General features: G+C 41.4%; 1 long non-coding RNA gene across 1 annotated transcript in view; it reads right to left on the bottom strand.

The window, feature by feature from the left end:
• LOC112636692 overlaps nucleotides 1-20697 on the bottom strand; it is a 65075-nt gene that overhangs the window by 32814 nt on the left and 11564 nt on the right. Inside the window, exon 2 of the long non-coding RNA XR_003122223.1 lies at nucleotides 289-386. This is a non-coding gene — a long non-coding RNA (uncharacterized LOC112636692). The remainder of the gene's footprint in view (nucleotides 1-288; nucleotides 387-20697) is intronic.

Below are 20697 nucleotides of genomic sequence, written 5' to 3'. Positions count from 1 at the left end.
AAAAAAAAAAAAAAAAAAAAAAAAAAAAAAAAGCAAAGTATAAAACCACTAGGAACAAAATTCACAAATTCATAGAAATGTTTTTATAACCTTACCATGGTATACCCTTTATAAGAGTAATGCCAGGCTAGGCACAGTGGCTCATACCTGAAATCCCAGCACTTTGGGAGGCTTAGGCAGGTAGATCACTTGAGCCTAGGAGTTGGAGACCAGCCTGGGCAACAATAGTAAGACCCTGTCTCTATGAAAAAACAAAAAAAGAAATTAACTGGGTGTGGTGGTACACACCTATGGTCCTAGCTACTTGGGAGGTTGAGGTAGGAGGACTCTTTGAGTCCTGGAGGCAGAGGTTGCAGTGAGCCATGACTGCACCACTGCACTCTAACCTGGGTGACAGAAAGATACCGTGTCTCGAAACAGTATTTTAAAAGAGAGTAACACCAAAGCCAAAACTATAAATAAAACAGATTAACGTATGAACAATTATATGCATTAGAGTGCAGGAGAAAATAAAAAGTGTTATGGAATTAAGAGGAAAACTTGGACAAATGAAGATGGTACCATACATCCAGGCTAATTATGTTACTTTAAAATATTTCTTATGCCTGTCACAGTGGCTCACATCTGTAATCCCAGCACTTTGGGAGGCTGAGGTGGGAGAATTGCTTGAGCCCAGGTGTTCGAGACCAGCCTGAACAACACAGTGAGAACCTGTCTCTATGAAAAATAAAAAATTAGCCAGGCATGGTGCCATGCACCTGTGGTCCCAGCTGCTCAGAAGGTTGAAGTGGGAGGGTCACTTGAACCCAGGAGGTTGAGACTGCAGTGATGGCACCACTGTACTCCAGCATGGGCAACAGAGTGAGACCCTGTCTCAAAAATAAAATAAATAATATATTTCTTAAATTATGAAACTATTATCACATTCTCAAAACTTTAGGGAAATAGAAAATACAAAAAAGTCCCCTGATTATAACACAATGACTATCATTTTTATTTATTCCCTTGCAATATTTTTCATAGGAATTTTTTTGTTAAGATATTTCACATGCCATAAAATCCACTCCTTTAGAGTGTACAATGTAGTGGATTTAGTATATTCACGAAGATGTGTAAGCATTACCACTCTTTAATTCCAAAATGTTTTCATCCCCCACTCCAGAAAAAATGATGACAACACATTAGCAGTTACTGTTCATCCCCTTCCCTCAGCCCAAATCTACTTTCTGTCTCTATTTGTCATAGGCATATTTTAAACCAATTTGAATTGTAGAAACCTCCCTTGTTTCACTTAACTGTCTGTCAGAAACAAGCTTTCCATAAGTGAATAGTCTTCAAACTTTTGTATAGAAAAATCAACTCTAAAATGTTTGCAGAGGGCAAAAAATAAAAGGAAGAAAAACAGAAATAAAAAAGATCATTCCAGGACAGCAATTAAAAGACGAAAATATACATAATTTATTAAAAAGTATACAATACAGGTCAAGAAGTGAATAGGGATTCTTTGATTCTTCCACCTTCTTAGTAAACTTGCTTTCACTAAAAAAAAAAAAAAAAAAAAAAGAAGTAAATAGGGCCAGGTGCGGTGGCTCAGGTGCGGTGGCTCACACCTGTAATCGTAGCACTTTGGGAAGCCAAGGCAGGTGGATCACCTGAGGTCAGGAGCTCGAGACCAGCCTGGACAATATGGTGAAACCCCATCTCTACTAAAAATACAAAAAATTAGCCAGGCATGGTGGCGGGCACCTGTAATCCCAGCTACTTGGGAGGCTGTGGCAGGAGAATCCCTTGAACCCAGGAGATGGAGGTTGCAGTGAGCTGAGATCGTGCCATTGCACTCCAGCCTGGGCAACAAGAATGAACTCCGTCTCAAAAAAAAAAAAAAAAAAAAAAAAGTGAAAAGGCACTAGGTCAGATTATTGAAGAAAGGAACATTTTCTTGGGTCTGATGATTTTACTATTGTGTTATCTTCAAAAATTTTTTTTTAACGAAAGCAGTACATGCACATATTTACAAAAAAGTCAACAATGCTTAAGAGCTTATTGTAAGAGGTAAGAAAGCTTTGCTGCTCTATCCTGCCCCCAACCCACCCCTATGCCTTCCACTCAAACCCTAGAACCAAGTCTGACTTTTTAACGGCTACAGTTTTAAAAATTCTTCTGGGTGGTTACTTCCCTATCTCTAAATACTACAGTCATATCGCCACTTCTTTATTTATCAGACAGACAGGCTTTATCTGTGGACTTCCTTCCTATTCTGATAGATGAGAACTTAGTTCACTTACACACTCCTCCCTCCCGATATGGATGTCTCCTTATTTTTAGTTCCTCTATTGTAATTTTAGGTAACTTATTTACTTGAGTTCCTCTTTGTAATTTTCTTAATATATGAATATTCGCTTCCTGTTCTGCTAACTGTAACTTGTATCTCTCAAGTCCCCACTTTGCGTGGGTCCTCTTCCCTTCTACTTCCAAAATTCTCTCTGCATGTTGTTTTCTATAAGATTTCAACAGAATAAGTGAAAAAGTTCAAATGACCAGCACAATGGAATATGACGTTTTAACAATGGCATTCAAAAAACTGTGAAGTTGTTCACGCACATAAGCAAGAAACTAATAAAGGAACACACATCCATCCATCTTTCAGCTTTTTCAAATCTTAACATTATCACACATTTGCTTCCCTTTAAAGAGAGAAAACACTGTCAATCCACTGAGGCCCCATGTACTATTGATTGTATTTCTCTCCTACCTCAATGTTCATCATTATATAAAAATCGCTCTTATTCACTCAGCATTTACCATTCTACCACTTGATTTTATACTTTTGACACATACTTTGGCATCCATAAACATTATGTATTAGGCTGGGCATGATGGCTCACGCCTGTAATCCTAGCATTTTGGGAGGCTGAGGCGGTTGGATAGCTTGCGCTCAGGAGTTCGAGACCAGCTTGGGCAATATGGTGAGACCCCATCTCTACCAAAAATACAAAAATTAGCCAGGCATGGTGGTGCACACCTGTAATCCCAGCTACTCGGGAGGCTGAGGCAGGAGAATCACTTGAACTTGGGAAGTGGAGGTTGCAGTGAGCTGAGATTGTGCCACTGCACTCCAGCCTGGGTGACAAAGCAAGACTCTGTCTCAAAAAAAAAAAAAAAAAAGTATAATATACAATTTTGTATGTCACACTTAAAATTTAACATTTTTATTGACACAATTTCAGTCATTAGATTTACCGTTCTGAATATCATTTGATAGTGTGCCTAATATCCTAATTGCTTACTATTGTAAATGATGCTGTTCTAAGTACTTTGGGTATTCTTAGCAAAAGGGGAAGGGAATGCTAAGAAAAATTTGCAAATAAATTTTTAAAAGGAAAAAGATAAATGTGGGAGATTTAGAGTTTACCTTTGGATTCAATGGAACTGGGTCCTGTTTCTTATACATTAATTATGTTTTAGCCTAACCTAGTGGATATGAAGTTCTGCTCACGGAATTAAAAAAAAAACTAGAGATATTTATAAATGAGAAAAAGCATAGATGATAATAAAAAATATACATGTACCTACAATTAATCAATGTTCAGAACAATAGTTTTTTTTTTGTTTGTTTTTTTTTTTTTTTTTTTTTTAGAGGCAGGGTCTTGCTCTGTCACCCAGGCTGGAGTGCAGTGGTGTGACCATGGCTCATTGCAGCCTTGAACTCCTGGGCTCTGGCAATCCTCCTGCCTGAGCCTTCTGAGTAGCTGAGACTACAGATATGGGCCACCACACTTGGCTAATTCTTAATTTTTTTTTTGTGAGATGAAGTCTTGCTATGTTGACCAGGCTTGTGGGAGTTCAGTCAGGCTGGTGGAAAAAATTTTCAAGATAGTAATAAGAAATAGAGCAAACCTTTTGGAAGTCTGGGGGGGTTTACATCGCTTCAGTAACAGATTTGGCTGAAGACAGCCTAATCCTCTCTACCTTTAGCTAATAGCAAAAAAGCAAATAATGAGGGAATGTGGGGAAGTTTATCTAAATAGCTTGTTTACTCATGTAGTCCTTAAACCAACCTTTGATCAACCTTGGGTGCATAATTGCTCTCTATTTGGGGGGTGAGCAATGTTAATTACCCTCTAGTGGTGTTTACTCGAGACCTTTGTCATTTAATCTGTACTAAATAAATGCGAACTTTGCTAGCTTATTGAGGTGATGCTCCAGACGCAGAGCAGAGCCCCTTAGCCAGACTGAACAGGCAAAATACCTGTGTCAGTGTATGTCTCTCATCTGTCACTGGGTCAGGGTCTGTGGGCTGGATTCCTGCACAGGCTGGTCTTGAACTCCTGGGCTCAAGCGATCCTCCTACCTGAGGCTTCTGAGTAGCTGAGACTACAGATATGGGCCACCACACCTGGCTATTTTTTAAATTTTTTAGTAGAGATGAAGTCTTGCTGTGTTGCCCAGTCTAGTCTTAAACTCCTGGGCTCAAGAGCTCCTCCTGCATTGGCCTCCCAAAGTGCTGGGAGTACAGGCATGAGTCATGGTGCCCAGAGAGACATTTTTTTAAAAAATAAAGGAATACTCCTGAAACACTGAAGTCTTCTTTGTATCCCTTTGTGATAACACGAGTAGCCTCTTAATGACACCAAGGAACAAGTTAGTCCCAAAGTAGCTCACATAAATGGTGATAGAGGAATGAGGGGTGGGTGTGATCTATGCAAAAAACCTTTTCTCTTTAACGGGTTGCTGTTTCTAACGTAATTGCAGTAGTACCCTATGTTGCTATAATGCATTATAGTTTTCAACGTGCTTTTGTGGCCTCCATAATAGAGGGGCTGTGAGGTAAGCTTCAACCACAGCTGCCCCACTACCCAAGAGAGGATACACAATGATGAATAGGTGAATTTCTGCCTCTTAGTTTCTTAGCTGGGGAGGGGCACTTACTGGAACAGCACAGAAAACAGAGTCTTTGGCCCAGTTGGGAAATCTTTATCAGGTTATGCTACTTCAAGCTTTCCTCCTGTTAAATGTGAGAGGAATAAATCCCTGTTCCTTGGATCAGTGTGACTCTGAAATAGCTGGAGGAGAGATAGCTTTAGGTAGGTTGAAACAGAGAGCTCCAGCATGTGTACTTTTTTTTTTTTTTTTTTTTTGAGATGGAGTCTCGCTCTATCGCCCAGGCTGGAGTGCAGTGGCATGATCTTGGCTCACTGCAAGCTCCACCTCCCGGGTTCATGCCATTCTCCTGCCTCAGCCTCCTGAGTAGCTGGGACTATAGGCGCCTGCCACCACGCTTAGCTAATTTTCTCATATTTTTAGTAGAGACAGGGTTTCACCATGTTAGCCAGGATGGTCTTGATCTCCTGACCTCCTGATCCGCCGCCTCGGCCTCCCAAAGTGCTGGGATTACAGGCGTGAGTCACCGCACCTGGCCTCAGCATATGTAATATTAGGAGAAAAGATTCCTAAGGGTTAACAAGAGAGCAATGCTGGGCATGGAGCATCTCCTCCAAATAAAGAAAGCAGCACTTTCTAAAGCTCAAGCCGATTTGAAAGTTGCTGAATTGAATGGAGCTTTGAAAATAGAAACAGGGGCTACATATAATACAAGAATACTGGGCTTGCTCCACTTTTCCAGGGATCCAGGTGCACATTGCTGGGTCCCAGGCTGGGTGGTGCTGGCAAACTATAAGACAAGCATGGAGAAGAAAATACATGGTGAAAAGTAAAGACAGAAGTCTTAAAAAAGAAGAAAGAAAGGTATTTTTGAAATTAATGTCAAAGGAGTGTGTGTGTGTGCATGCATATATATACATATATAAAATAATAATAACTGTACAGTAAGGTGACCCCAGTTTTGGCGAATTCAGGGGAAATCACCAATTATATCTACAATGTATAACAGAAGAAGCATGGCTTCAAGCCCTTGAACATTTAAGCTAGAGAAGCAAGACCAATAGTCACAAAAGAAAGCCCAGTATTTCTAATATATACATATCCCCGATAGACACACATATGCATACATATATATGTATGCATACACTCACACACATATACACACATATGTATACATATATATACACACACATTTGTGAAATAAACATTTATGTATAAATTGAAAAGATTAGTCAGGCACAGTGGTTCACGCCTGTAATCCCAACACTTTGAGAGGCCGAGGCAGGCAAACAGCTTAATCTCAGTTCAAGACCAGCCGGGGCAACATGACAAAACCCCATCTCTACAAAAAATACAAAAAAATTAGCCAGGCATGGTGGCATGTGCTCGTAGTCCCAGCTATTTGGGAGGCTGAGATGGGAGGATCACTAGGAGGCAGAAGTTGCAGTGAGGTGAGATCATGCCACTGTACTCCAGCCTGGGTGACAGAGTGAGACCCTGCCTCAAAAGAAAATAGAAGAATAAGGACAAACTCGAGCTTTCAATAAACTCCATAAGTTATTTCATTTTTTACATAATAACTGCTGGCTAGATTCAACATGAAGACCCTAATTAGCATCTGTATTCCCCATTGTGTGACACCTTCTCTTTACCCCCTAGCTAGAACTGACCATACCCCTTCTGATAACCACAGAGGATTTTCATCTTGGCTCATATTTCAGCATGAACCACCACCATAATGTGTTACATTATTTCATTTGTCCTTTCCCACTAGGCTTTGACGTCTTTAGGATAAGAACCATGTTCTTACCTTCCCACCTCTGGCACCTGATGTGTTATTTGGCCAATGTATGTACTCAGCACATCGTCAGTGAGTCAGCACATCCACTGCCAGTCACAGAGAGATGGGTTGTGCTGTTGAAGCAACTTCTTCCTACCATCTCGTGCAGCCCTTGCAGCTTTGTTCTCTTCTTTAGGCAGACAATCAACAGCTATCGTATCTAATTCACAGGGGCTTTCTTATATTTTCTCCCATGGGGAAATAACTGCCATCCCTCTTTCTCCAAGGCTAAGATACAAATTCTTCCAATGTGCTGTTAAAAAACAAAAAAGACTATTAAGGACCTAAGATTGAGACTGAAAGGAAAAGTTTTACTGCCAAGTGAGGAACCTGGCACAAACAGAGGCAACAGTCTAGGAGACCCTCAGGGATGAGATTTAGAAGAGAAAGGAGGTAGGTCCTTTAAAACAGAAACACTAAAACTATCTCTGTCCCACATTATGAAAGTAAAATGTCTGGGTGATGTTGATTGGCTGACAAGGTCTGCGTTTGTTGTTACATAATTCTGAGGCTCATTGGGCTGGTCACTGTGCACTGTTGGGGCCATCTTGGGATAATGGTATCCAGGTGGACCTCAGGCGATCTTCCTGCCTCAGCTTCCGAAAGTGCTGGGATTACAGGCACGAGCCAGCGCACTGGGTCTCACTTCTCTATTTCTATGGAGATCATATGTAACCCTTGTCTCCTAAGCGGTGGGTGACTCCTCTCTTGGGCAGTGCTCCTTCTATGAGACAAGGGAGAAGAATGAAACTCCTTCAATGCCTACTATATGGCAGGAACTCTACCGCACTCAGAAACTTACAAACAACATTAAGTGGTTATCATCATTTACAGAGGACACCACAAAGCTATTAAATGGTAAATTTAGGGTTCAAAGCCAAGTCTAGTTTGGCTTTCAAACTTTGGGTGATAGCCCTGGATGTCCTTCAACAGCCTCAATAGGCCACAGTGACTCTCCCACTACCAATGAGTGACCGAGCAGCTGGCTATGACATAGGAGGCCAGATATGTATCCCAACCCAGACTTCTAGGTCTTACAAGTCCTGGTTAGTTCACTAAGTGAAGGACTAGCAATTTGCCAGTCAAGAGAACTGCTCAGCAGCATAAAATGCTGTCTAGTCAGGAGGAAAGACAAAGGAAACAATAAAGAGAAAACTGTGAAAGGTTGAAGGATTGAGGTTACAAGAAACTAATTAACTATGCTAACCTTATATTGGTTTTGATAGTGAAAAAAGCAGTATGTAAAAAACACATGGTATAGAAAATGCCTTTTATGCTAGACTGTACTGAAATTTAAATGAGGTAATGCATCTGAAAGCGCATTACTTTTTTTTTTTTTTTGATACGGAGTCTCACTTTCTTGTTCAGGCTGGAGTGCGATGGCACAATCTCGGCTCACTGCAACCTCTGCCTCCTGGGTTCAAGCGATTCTCCTGTCTCAGCTTCCCCAGTAGCTGGAATTACAGGCGCCTACTACCACACCCAGCTAAGTTTTTGTATTTTTAGCACAGATGAGGTTTCATCATGTTGGCCAGGCTGGTCTCGAACTCCTGACCTCAGATGATCCACCTGCTTCGGTCTCCCAAAGTGCTGGGATTACAGGCATGAGCCACTGCACTCAGCCAAGTGCATTATTTTTAAAAGTATAAAGTATTACGCAGCCATGAAGGATTATTTGTGCAAGAAGAAAGCTTTTACAGGAAAAACTTGAAACATTGGTATTTTTGCCTCCTTTTTAACAACTAGAGTCGTTTTGGGAGTTGTTTCTTGTCAAAGAAACAACCCATATTTATTTTCCCAGTATGGCAGGACCATGTAGGAAAGCAAAATTAGCGCTCAGGAGAGGAAATTCTCTGAGACTCTATGAGACTCCATTACCCTCCTCTAAACTATGGCCAAAAAGATTGGATAGCACTTTTTAAGGTAGTTTAAGAAAAATAGGCGGTGCATGGTGGCTCATGTCTGTAATCCCAGCACTTTGGGAGGCCGAGGCGAGTGGATCACCTGAGGTCAGGAGTTCAAGACCAGCCTGATCAATATGGTGAAACCCCATCTCTACTAAAATTACAAAAATTAGCCAGGTGTGGCGGCCGGTGCCTGTAGTCCCAGCTACTCAGGAGGCTGAGGCAGGAGAATTGCTTGAACCTGGGAGGCATTGGTTGCAGTGAGCCGAGATTGTGTCACTGCACTCCAGCCTGGGTGGCAGAGCGGGACTCCATCCCAAAACAAAAAAAAGAGAGAAAAAAAGAAAAATATATAGTGAGCACAATAAAGCTGTATAATTTAAATTAAATGTGAATAGCATGCCTGGAGACGTTGTACTAGAAAAATATTTCTACCCAAAAAATCAAATTTTATTTTCTCTTATAGATATTCAATCTGCTTTCATCTCAGTTCTCCCTACCTTATCAAACCTCTCCCCACATTTCCTATTCTTTTTCTCACCAGCCTGATGTCTCTCATTGTACTGCTTAAGAGAAATGTTATGTTACTATTCTTTTCTCCCAGAACTGTTTCTCTGGTTCTTTAAGGTATCTGAGTACACACTGTGCCTTCTTCCTTTTAGCCCTCCCTTCTCCTTGTTCCCTGAGCCTTACCTTTATGACCTTAGAACTTCAAGTTCCCACTACAATTTTAAATATAGACTATTTTGCTTTTCCTCCTACGAGGGAGCTTAAATTGCCTCTAATTATACTGTTTTCCCAAGTCCTTCCTCTCCTTTGCAATTTAGATATAGCACAGAAGTACATTTTGCTTGACTGTCCTCTGAACTGTCATGCTGTTTTGATGCGGTTCTATGGTCCAAGAGTCTTGGTTAAATAATGGCCCAGCACCCACCTGTGTTTAAAAGAACTGCTTCACAGGCAAATCAAAAAGCCCATGGATCCGAAGTCACAATGGGCGTTGCTATTCAAACAGCACCGGATTGCTATTCAACGCTTGGTTGAAAAATAAATTTCAAATTCATTCACCTAAAATGTTTCCTTCTATTTTGTAGGATTGTATGCTCTCACTTCAAGCTGGACTTGATCACAAGTGGACATTAACATAGTCTTATAGATTAGCCTGTTTTCATTGGTCCAGAGTATTCTCCAAATAAAGCAGGGTCTGTGCATTTGAAGCAACTCCCCTGAACAATTTCATGGGCATTCTCAAACTTGAGAGCTACTTGAAAAGCTGTGTTGGAGAAAAGAACAACCAATGAATGTGGCAGGACAGAATGTTGAACATTAACTTCCCTTTTCCTCTTCCCCCATCTGTTCTCTTCCATTATCCCTACCACTCCACTCAGTCTCATTATTCAGGCAACAGTTATTTTGCCTTTATTTCCTCAAGAAAGGAACAAAAGAAAACAGAATTGCTTTCTGATTTTTTTTTTTCATTTTAAAATAGACTTTGAAATCATAAGCAAAGAGGTGTTTAAGAGTCTTTCCAAAGTCAAACATGAAGGTTTTGAAATTTCGAAGTCACTGCCTTGAAGAGACTCGAGGCTTGGAGTGTGTACAGTATGTCAGAGCCGGACTTTTCTCCTTCCTGAGACTAGATAATTGTCTGAATCCAAGACAGTCTTCACGATTTCAGAGGAAGTGGTCAAGTGGTCTCTGAGGTAGACCTTCTGTTTAAGAGTAGTCAGGAGGCCGGGCGCCGTGGCTCACGCCTGTAATCCCAGCACTTTGGGAGGCCAAGGTGGGCAGATCACCTGAGGTCGGGAGTTCAGACAAGCCTGACCAACGTGGAGAAACCTCGTCTCTACTAAAAATACAAAAAATTAGCCGGGCATGGTGGCACATGCACTCCAGTTTGGGTAACAAGAGTGAAACTCCGTCTCAAAAAAAAAAAGAAAGAAAAAAGAAAAGATAAGGAGCAGTCAGGATGTATGCCTCCAAAGCTGAGGTAGGTAGAAAGACACCAGAGTTCTAGAGGCCTGCCAGCCACAGCAGCAGCCGAAGGAAGGTGTTGGGGGGGAACAGGGCAGCCAGGTCTGTGCCACCTCCCAGACACAATTCTTGGGAACGGAGGGTAAGTGGTGATGGGAGAAAATCTTGACTTAATTTATGTTAAGATTAAAGAAATGCCATCTGGTGGCATTAAAGTTCACACATAGGTAAAGAAAGTTATGCATTTACTGTGAAATTCATCCCACTATTTAGTAGAAACAGGAGCTCTGGGTTCAGGTCAAAAGTCTCTTTTGTCAACTGTGGCACCACTGAGCAACCGCTCAGCTTTTGTGAATCTTGGGTTCTTCATTATTAAATTGGGAACATTAACATTGGATTGAGTATAAGAAATGGACATTTCTGCAGGTCAAAAATGGTTGAATATTTGCATTTTCATATGATGTAACCTAATACTTATTTCACAGGCATAAGGAAAAAACCAGAATAACATACAAACAACTGTCCCTGGAGTAAGTACTTAATAATTAATACATGATTTATAAAGAAGATACGTGAAAGATACTTGTTAAGTACATGATTTATAAAAAGATATGTAAGTATGTACACCCTTGTTGTCTAATGGTCATAGAATAACCTGAGCTTAAAATCCCTGCTCCCTACCATACAGAAGGCAAAATGCCTATTAGGGGTTTTCTTTCTTCTCCCTCTCCTTCTTTTTCCTCCTCCTCTTGACTCCTCCTCCTCCTCCTCTTTCTTCTTCCCCTTAAAGTTTAATGTCTAAAAAGGGGCTGAGCATGGTGGCTCATGCCTGAAATCCCAGCACTCTGGGAGGCTGAGGTGGGCAGATCACCTGAGGTCAGGAGTTTGAAACCAGCCTGGTCAACATGGCAAAACCCCATCCCTACTAAAAATACAAAAATTACCCAGGTATGGTGGCAGGCACCTGTAATCCCAACTACCCAGGAGGCTGAGGCAGGAGAATCACTTGAACCCGGGAGGCAGAGGCTGCAGTGAGCCAAGATTATGCCACTGCACTCCAGCCTGGGTGACAGAGTGAGACTCTGTCTCAAAATAATTAATAATAATAATAATAATTTCTAAAAAGGTAATACATTCTCACAGTTCAAAAACCAAAAGGTATAAAAATACAGCAAAAAAAGTCCTATCATATCGCTGTCTAGAGTACTATTTCTTATATATTTTCCTGATTTTTGAGTATTTTAAAATGTGAGTATTGGATATGAGTGTTGGATTTGAAAAGTTTGATGATAATTTGTGTATATTTATGTGTGTGTGTGTGTGTGTGTGTGTGTGTGTAGTAGTCCAAGACGATCAGTTTATGAATAATAAGAGGAGACCCACGGAAAACCAGTCCCTTTGACCAAGTTCACTCAGATAATCAGCAGCAGGGCTTGGACATTAACTACACTTATCCAACATCCTTTGAGGTCTCACATGACAAATTACAAATATGGAGTGTAAATGTAACCCACTCGGCTAGGCAAATAAAGCCCTCTTTTTAATTAATTAATTAATTAATTAATTTTTTGGTTTATAGGCAATAGAAGCCAGGGTGACGTACAGTCAAATCTCATTTCTCATGCCTTTCTTTTTTTTTTTTGAGACGGAGTCTCTCTCTGTCGCCCGGGCTGGAGTGCAGTGGCCGGATCTCAGCTCACTGCAAGCTCCGCCTCCCGGGTTCCCGCCATTCTCCTGCCTCAGCCTCCCGAGTAGCTGGGACTACAGGCGCCCGCCACCTCGCCCGGCTAATTTTTTTTTATTTTTTAGTAGAGACGGGGTTTCACCGTGTTAGCCAGGATGGTCTCGATCTCCTGACCTCGTGATCCGCCCGTCTCGGCCTCCCAAAGTGCTGGGATTACAGGCTTGAGCCACCGCGCCCGGCCGTCTCATGCCTTTCATATCTGCAAATTCTCATACTCATTAAAATTTATTTGTAACCCCCAAATAAATACCCACAGCACTTTTGTGATCATTGGCAGACATGCGCAGAAAAGAAAAAAAAAATTGAGTTGTTGATTGTACACATTCCCATCTGAATTTCAACAAAGCAACACTCTGCCTTCCCACTTCAGCTTTCTTACTATATGTGTGTCCTTTTCCTGTTTATTTAGTACCATGTTTTTCACACTTTTGTTCTTCTTGGTGGTGATTTTGCTGTTTAAAATTGCCAACAAGTATAGTGCTAAGTGCTGCCTAGGATTCTTAAGCACGAGAAGGCTATGATGTACCTTACAGAGAAAATATGTGTGTTGGATCAGTTTCACTCAGGCATGAGTTATGGTGCTATTAGCTGTGGGTTCAATGTTAACAAATCAACAATATATGCTAAAGTATTTTTAAACAGAAATACACATAAAACAAGGTTATATGTTTGGTTGGCAAAAATGTCGTGACCAGAAGCTTGCAAAAACCTAAACCTGTATTTCCTTTAAGAGCAATGGTTCATTATTCACTAATTCAATGTTTACAGCAACTTTATAAACTATAACTATCATGAATAATGAGAACTGACTGTATTTTAGATCATAATACCTGAAGTGAACTTTTCCATCATGGTTTTTAGTTCTTAGAGTCCCTCGGATTAAGTTTTTTAAAAATATGATAACTGTGCTCTCATATCCCACATTCTTGAGGTAAAAAAATTATTTTATTGGGTACAGAAATGGCTCCTGCATGCATTTTTGGAGGGGCCGGCCCTCTGAGGAAGCCATGGTTGGCTCAAGTGGTTTAAATGTATTGCTAATTTCATAGCCTCTGAACCACTTATGAAATAATACTGATGATATGTCAGCAGCTGTGTTTGCAGCTCCTTCAGGCATGCTTATATCTTTTACTACTGGTAAAGAAGAAATTTATAGTAACATATTTTTTTTTTTGAGATAGAGTCTCACTCTGTCGCCTAGGCTGGAGAGCAGTGGCTTGATCAAGGTTTACTGCAGCCTCGATCTCCCAGGCTCTCCCACTGTAGCCTCCCCAGTAACTAGGGCCCCCACACATGCATCACCACACCCAGCTAATTTTTTTATGTTTTGTAGAGAGAGGGTCTTACTATGTTTTCCAGGCTGGTCTCGAACTTCTGGGCTCAAGCAATCCTCCTACTTTGGTCTCCCAAAGTGCTGAAATTACAGGCATGAGCCACTGCACCTGGTTTCTGGTAATCTTAAGTATAGACTTATGAGTGCATACCATTGTATCACCAAACTGGGACTCACTTTTATCTTTCTGTTAATAGCCAATGCAGTTTTTCTGTTAATTACAATGAAAATCAATGGTTGCTTAGCAAGCTTTTACTCATAACTCCAAGTTTTGTGACTTATAATGAGAAATCGGTATAACTCTTTGTAATTTGTTAAAATGCAGATATTTCCAGGAGAGATAACATATAAAATATAACAGTTTCCTATCATTATTTTTATCCTTTTGAACCACTGTATACTACAGACAGACAAAGGCAGTTTTGGCCACTTACTCCTCAGTGTGAATAAGTTGACCAGATGTTTTCCAGACCACAGGTTCTGTTAAGAGACAATGTGGAGAGAAATGGGTGGGCAGGTATGGAAAGAAGAGTCAGAAACAGATAGAGAGCTGATCTCTATAAATGGCTCATTATCGGTTGAACTGTGTTCTCTTCTCCGCAAAAAGATACGTTGGAGTCGTAACCCCCAGTACCTCAGAATGTGGCCTTATTTGGAGATGGGATATTTACAGAGGTAAGTTAAAATAAAATCACTAGAGTGGGTCCTAATTCAATACGACTGGTATCTTTATAAAAAAGGGGATATTTAACCACAAATACAGACGCACACATAGGGAGAGTGCTAGTGAAGATGAAGTCAGAGATTGGAATGATGTAGCAGAAGCTTAGGAATGCCAAAGATTGCCAGCAAACCACTAGAAGCTGGGAGAGTCGTGTAGAACAGATTCTCCTTCGGTCCTCTGAAAGAACCAACTCTCCTGACACCTGAATTTCAGACTTCTAGCCTCCAGAGCTGGGGACAATGGGTTTCTCTCATTGAGCCATCATCCAGTGTGTGGTACTTTGTTATAGCAGTCTTAGCAAACGCATGGTTCCTTAAACCATGCATTTCCATGCGTTTATTTTGTTTAAATAATAAAACGAATCCCTCTTGTGACTCGTAGTTCTGTTCCATTTCAAAAAAAACCAGAAGAAGATTTATTTAGAAGCTAGACATGATGAACTGGATCTTGCCCAAGGTCATAAAACCACAAAACCCTTTACAGAGCACAGAAGTCTGATTTTTCAAAGCTTGTCTCAAAAGATGGGTCACTCCTTAGTCATTTAGGCCACTGACAACTGCCCTGGACTCTTTTATATATATTAAGCTTATTATACGACTTATAATTGATGCTTTCACGTCATGGGAAGATCAAATTAATGCAGACAGCGAGTATGTTTCTGAAGGGAGAGCAGCAGGGGTCTTGAGAGGAACAGCAGTGTTGACTGTGCTTTGCTACCTACTCTGGGTGCTGATTACATCTTTCTTTTGTGCAGGCAAATCCACTTGGAGCTATTTTGGGCTCAGTGTGGCCATCATTCTTTGTACACTCTGCTCCTTTCCCCCATGGTTTTTCTATTGATGGGGGATTACTAAAGAATGAACGAAATGAAAGTGGCTTTTAAAAAATTTAAAATGACTCTCACTATGTACTGTGTATTTTCAGTAACATATTCATTAATTATTTCATGTCTCCACTGGAAGTTTTGGAGATGTGAGCCTTGTAATACCTACATGAATGCTTCTAAGATTATGATAATTGTTCTGCTCTTTGCCTAACAACTTGCCAAGTATTGTCAGCTTCAGTGTGTCAGGTGGGGTCCACTCAAACATCAGGGCCCAAGTCAGGTAGTTCAGTGACTTTAATACTAGGAACTAGTTACAAAGGAGTTGGAATGGCTGGAAAGTCAAACTGGAGAAGAAGGGGAACCCCAGAGAGTAGTAATAGCAGGAAGCCTCTACCATCTACCTCTAGGACTGGGGAGGAGCTGAGTTAACAAAGCCCTGGACCCACTGCCAGGGAAGAAGAACCGCAATTGCAGAGGAAAAGTGGCCATTGTGAAGAAGGTGATGGTGGAGAAATTGTCTGAATCAGAGGGGAGAAGATATGTTGGCTCCTCCTCTTATTCTACCAGTGCTCCTACTTTATCTCCTTATCTTTCATTGTCCTAATTCATTCTGGGCATGGTTAAATGAGCCCAGGAAATGCAGTTGGCAGGAATCAGCTTCCTGTGATATAGACAGAGTAAGAGAAGGACAAAAATGAATGAATCTGAGAGCAAGCAGGCAAATGACCAGCACATTAAGCCTAGCACACAATATGTTATACGTGGTTTGGGATAGCAAAAGACGAAGGCAGGTCAGAGAAGCCAGAACCAGGGGGTGGGCAAAGCCAATAAGGTATGACGGGTATTGCATACAGGAAGCGGGTCATAAACAGGAGTGGAGTCAATAATACAAGAGACTAGTATATGAACATCATATATATGAGTAGAGAAGCATAAAACAGTCTCCTGGAGATCAAGGAAACAGGAAGTTATAGATTTTTCAGGATAATTCAGCCATATCCAGGAAACAGAACATCAACACACACAAGGAAGTAACAAACAGTCAATAGGCTTAGAGTGGCACAATTCATTATGCACTTGTAGGAATTCATTCGAAATAATAGGCTGGGCCGGGCGCGGTGGCTCACGCCTGTAATCCCAGCACTTTGGGAGGCCGAGGCGGGCGGATCACAAGGTCAGGAGATCGAGACCACGGTGAAACCTCGTCTCTACTAAAAATACAAAAAAAAAAAAAATTAGCCGGGCGCGGTTGTGGGCGCCTGTAGTCCCAGCTACTCGGGAGGCTGAGGCAGGAGAATGGCGTGAACCCGGGAGGCGGAGCTTGCAGTGAGCCGAGATCGCGCCACTGCACTCCAGCCTGGGCGACAGAGCGAGACTCCGTCTCAAAAAAAAAAAAAAAAAAAAAAAAAAAGAAATAATAGGCTGAAATGTAGACATGAGAATCCAAAAAAGACATTTTCTTAGTTTTTGCCAATATCTTAGCTACGTTTTTTTGTTGTTGTTGTTGTTCTCCAAAGCAAGTTAACGCTCACGTCTGCTTGGAAATTGTATTTAGGAACAGCTGCCAGGGTGCAGTGGCTCATGCCTGTAATCCTAGCACTTGAGGTGGCTGAGGCAGGAGGTGACAGAACAAAATCCTACTAAAAAAAAAAAAAAAAAAGTCAGGCACGGTGGCTCACGCCCATAATCCCAGCACTTTGGAAGGTCGAGGCAGGTGGATCACAAGGTCAAGAGATGGAGACCATCCTGGCCAACATGGTGAAACCCCGTCTCTACTAAAAATACAAAAATTAGCTGGACGTGGTGGCGTGCACCTGTAGTCCCAGCTATTCAGGAGGCTGAGGCAGAAGAATTGCTTGAACCCAGGAGGCAGAGGTGGCAGAGAGCTGACATTGGGCCACTGCTGTCCAGCCTATCGAGACTCTGTCTCAAAAAAAAAAAAAAAAAAAACGAAACTACTGAAATAGCTGATAATTAGCTTGCTTACTTGTTGTTACTCTTTCTCATGACGGACTATAAAGAAAAGGTATAGCTATTTGAATTTTCTGCTGATTTGAAATCTCTATATAAACAGTACATTCCTGTTTGGTACTCAGAGGGCACTTACCTGCAAGAAAGGCAAAGAAAACGGAAAAGTTAATGAAAAAGGAATCATCCAATCCATGAACAGAACAAAACCATATACACAGTGAAGACACTTACCTGTCTTACATTTTCTTCCTTGTATGACTTACCGTTCATGGTAGTGACTACTTTGGGGCTTGAGTAAAGCTTCTCTAATTTATTCAATGTAACATCACATGTGAAAAAGACACACAGATACTTTAGACATGATCATAACACTTTATCATTTATTTATTTATTTATTTATTTATTTATTTATTTATTTATTTATTTATTTTGAGACAGAGCTTTGCTCTTGTTGCCCAGGTCGGAGTGCAGTGGTGCCATCTCAGCTCACTGCAACCTCTGCCTCCTGGGTTCAAGCGATTCTCCTGACTCAGCCTCCCAAGTAGCTGGGATTACAGGCATGCATCACCACGCCCAGCTAATTTTTTGTAATTTTAGTAGAGGCGGGGTTTCACCATGTTGGCTGGGCTGGCCTCAAACTCCTGACCTCAGGTGATCCACCCGCCTCGGTCTCCCAAAGTGCTGGGATTATAGGTGTGAGCCACCGTGCCTGGTCCATAACACCTTATTTAAAAATAATCTCTCTGGATCCATACAACTTGTCTGGGTAACTAAATTGAAAATTATTCCTTGTTTTAAATTAATTCAATTGAAACATTTAAAAAATTTTTTTTGTTGCTAATCAAGCACTTTTTGGTGGAATCTAAATTAGCATGTGTAGGAGATGCCTGTTTCACTAATTATACAGGCATCTTGCAGTAATTAATGTTTGGGAGAAAGGAATGTCTTTTGCTTACTCTCTTATTCATCACAAAAATGTGAATTTTGGAAAGTAATAATGGAAGCATGTAGAATTACAGAAATACAAATGTATATAATTATCACAAAAAATGAGGCCAAAGGACTATTCGGATATAATGAGGCTGTGGTAGCTGTAATTATCTAGGAAATTAATAAAATTCATTCACCTAGAAATTATTAGTGAGTATCAAATATGTGTCAGCACTAGGCTGGGGTCTGAGAACATACAGATAAACCATAGTTCTGGCTTCAGGGAGTTATATAGACTAGAGATAAAACCTAACTACAGGGGCTGGGCACGGTGGCTCACACCTGTAATCCCACCACTTTGGGAGGCCGAGGCGGGTAGATCACCTGAGGTCAAGGAGTTCGAGACCAGCCTGGCCAACATGGTAAAACCCCGTCTCTACTAAAAATACAAAAATTAGCCAGGTGGTAGTGTGTGCACCTGTAATCCCGGCTACTCAGGAGGCTGAGGCTGAGGCATCTCTTGAGCCTGGGGCGGAGGTTGTGGTGAGCTGAGATCACGATACTGCATTCCAGTCTGGGTGAGAGAGTGAGACCCTGTCTCAAAAAACAAAACAAAACAAAGAAAAAAACCAAACCTAACTACAGGGTTATGAGAGATGACTACTGGCATGAAGCCACAGGTACAACAAAGGGGATGTGTCCCCAGGCAAAGGGTAGTCAGCAAGCCTGCAACCTCAGGGTTCCCAGATCTGAGCCTCTGGCTCTTGGCTAGCCAAACCCCAAGCCTTGGCCTTCTGCCATGGCAAGCTCCAGCCTGGTCTCCCACCTTGAGCTAACATTCAGCTGTTGTACACGTAGCCACGCTTCCTGCTTACCTGTCACTTCCAGTTCTCAAGGGCACCCTTTGCAAACTAAAATCCACCCCTTTTCACTTTTTCACATCAAACAGATCATCTGGTCCTGTGGATTACATTTCTGAGAAATACCTTTGAACATTTGCCTCCTCTCCACCCCCACTGCCTCTGCAACAGTGCAGGTGCTCGCCATTTCTGACTTGTTCTGTCACACACTCTCTTATCAGGTCTCCCCGTCTCCTGTTTTGACATGCTGTAAAGCAATTCGCCACTGGAAAAAAGGGCTGTCTCTCTCTCTCTTTTTCTGAGATGGAGTCTTGCTCTGTTGCCCAGGCTGGAGTGCAATGGCACGATCTCGGCTCACTGCAACCTCTGTCTCCCATGTTCAAGTGATTCTCCTGCCTCAGCCTCCCTAAAGGCTGGGATTACAGGTGCACACCACCAAGTCCAGCTAATTTTTGTATTTTTAGTAGAGGCGGGGTTTCACCATATTGGCCAAGCTGGTCTCGAACTCTTGATCTCAGGTGATCCACCCGCCTTGGCCTCCCAAAGTGCTGGGATTCTAGGAGTGAGCCATCGTGCCTGGCCTCTCTTTCCAAAGTATGTCATTATTTTTCCGAAGACCTTTTGATAGTTCCTCATTTCCTACATACCGTGGTTCTCAAACTTGGATGTGCTCCAGAATTACATAGGAAATTTTTCATTTTTTTAGACGACGTCTTGCTGTATTTTTCAGGTTGGTTTCAAACTCCTGACCTCGTGTGATCCTCTGGACTCAGTCTCCCAAGTAGCTGAGATTATCGGTGCATGCCACTGAGCCCAGCTGGAATTTTTTTTTTTTTTAAACACAGATTCCTGTGAATCAAAATTTCTAGAAGTGAGGTCTGAGCAATCTGTATTTTTAACAAGTTATCCAGATGGTTCTTTACTGTCAGTCTGGTTCTAGCTGAGGGAGTTTTAGAATTACAAGGCAAAGTCCAAACTTAGCACACAAAGTCATTCACATCAACTCTTCCCCTGTACACACCCTATGTCATAGCCAGAGTTGTAACCCATTTCTTAAACACCTAGGGTTCTTTTAAGTCTCTGTGTCATTGCATGTTATTTTCTCTAGAATTGCCTTTAACCTCCTTTCCACCCTGGAGAGCATTCCCTAAGCCATCTTTGAAGCTTTCTCTGATCTCTAAGTTAGAGTCCTCCTCTGCTTCTCAAGCCCTGTGTTAATCACTTGTCATGGTGTACTTGAATTTTTACTTGTCTGTTACCCTTAACTGTACTTTGACTTCAAAGGGTGGGGCTGCAAATTAGTCATCTCCTTAGAGTCTAGCCTTGTTCCTAGTTCCTAACTGGCACATAATATAAACGAATGAATGAAAGGACAAATGAATGAAGAGAATGCTAGTTATGATAAGGAACTGGCTGTGTATGAGACAACTTCTCTTTATGAACTAAATATATGCCTTTTAATAAAATACTATCCACGTGTAGCTAGCACAAGCTCATCAGCATTTGAGATGATATGGAAACCAAAATAAACAAATGCTACCACAAAAACATAATGACTGCTTTCCCCAGTGCAGGATTGATGGAATCATCAAACATTGAGATTAATGTAATGTTTGGCAGATGTCCAGTGTTTTTATTTTTCATTTGCCTTTGCGTTCATTTATGGGCTAACAATATAATAAACACACACTCACAGTACATCTTTTTTTT

Source organism: Theropithecus gelada, chromosome 12, assembly GCF_003255815.1.
Source record: "Theropithecus gelada isolate Dixy chromosome 12, Tgel_1.0, whole genome shotgun sequence".
Taxonomy (NCBI): Eukaryota; Metazoa; Chordata; class Mammalia; order Primates; family Cercopithecidae; genus Theropithecus; species Theropithecus gelada.
The sequence above is the reverse complement of the archived record's forward strand: the minus strand, read 5'-3'. Positions and strand labels throughout refer to the sequence as shown.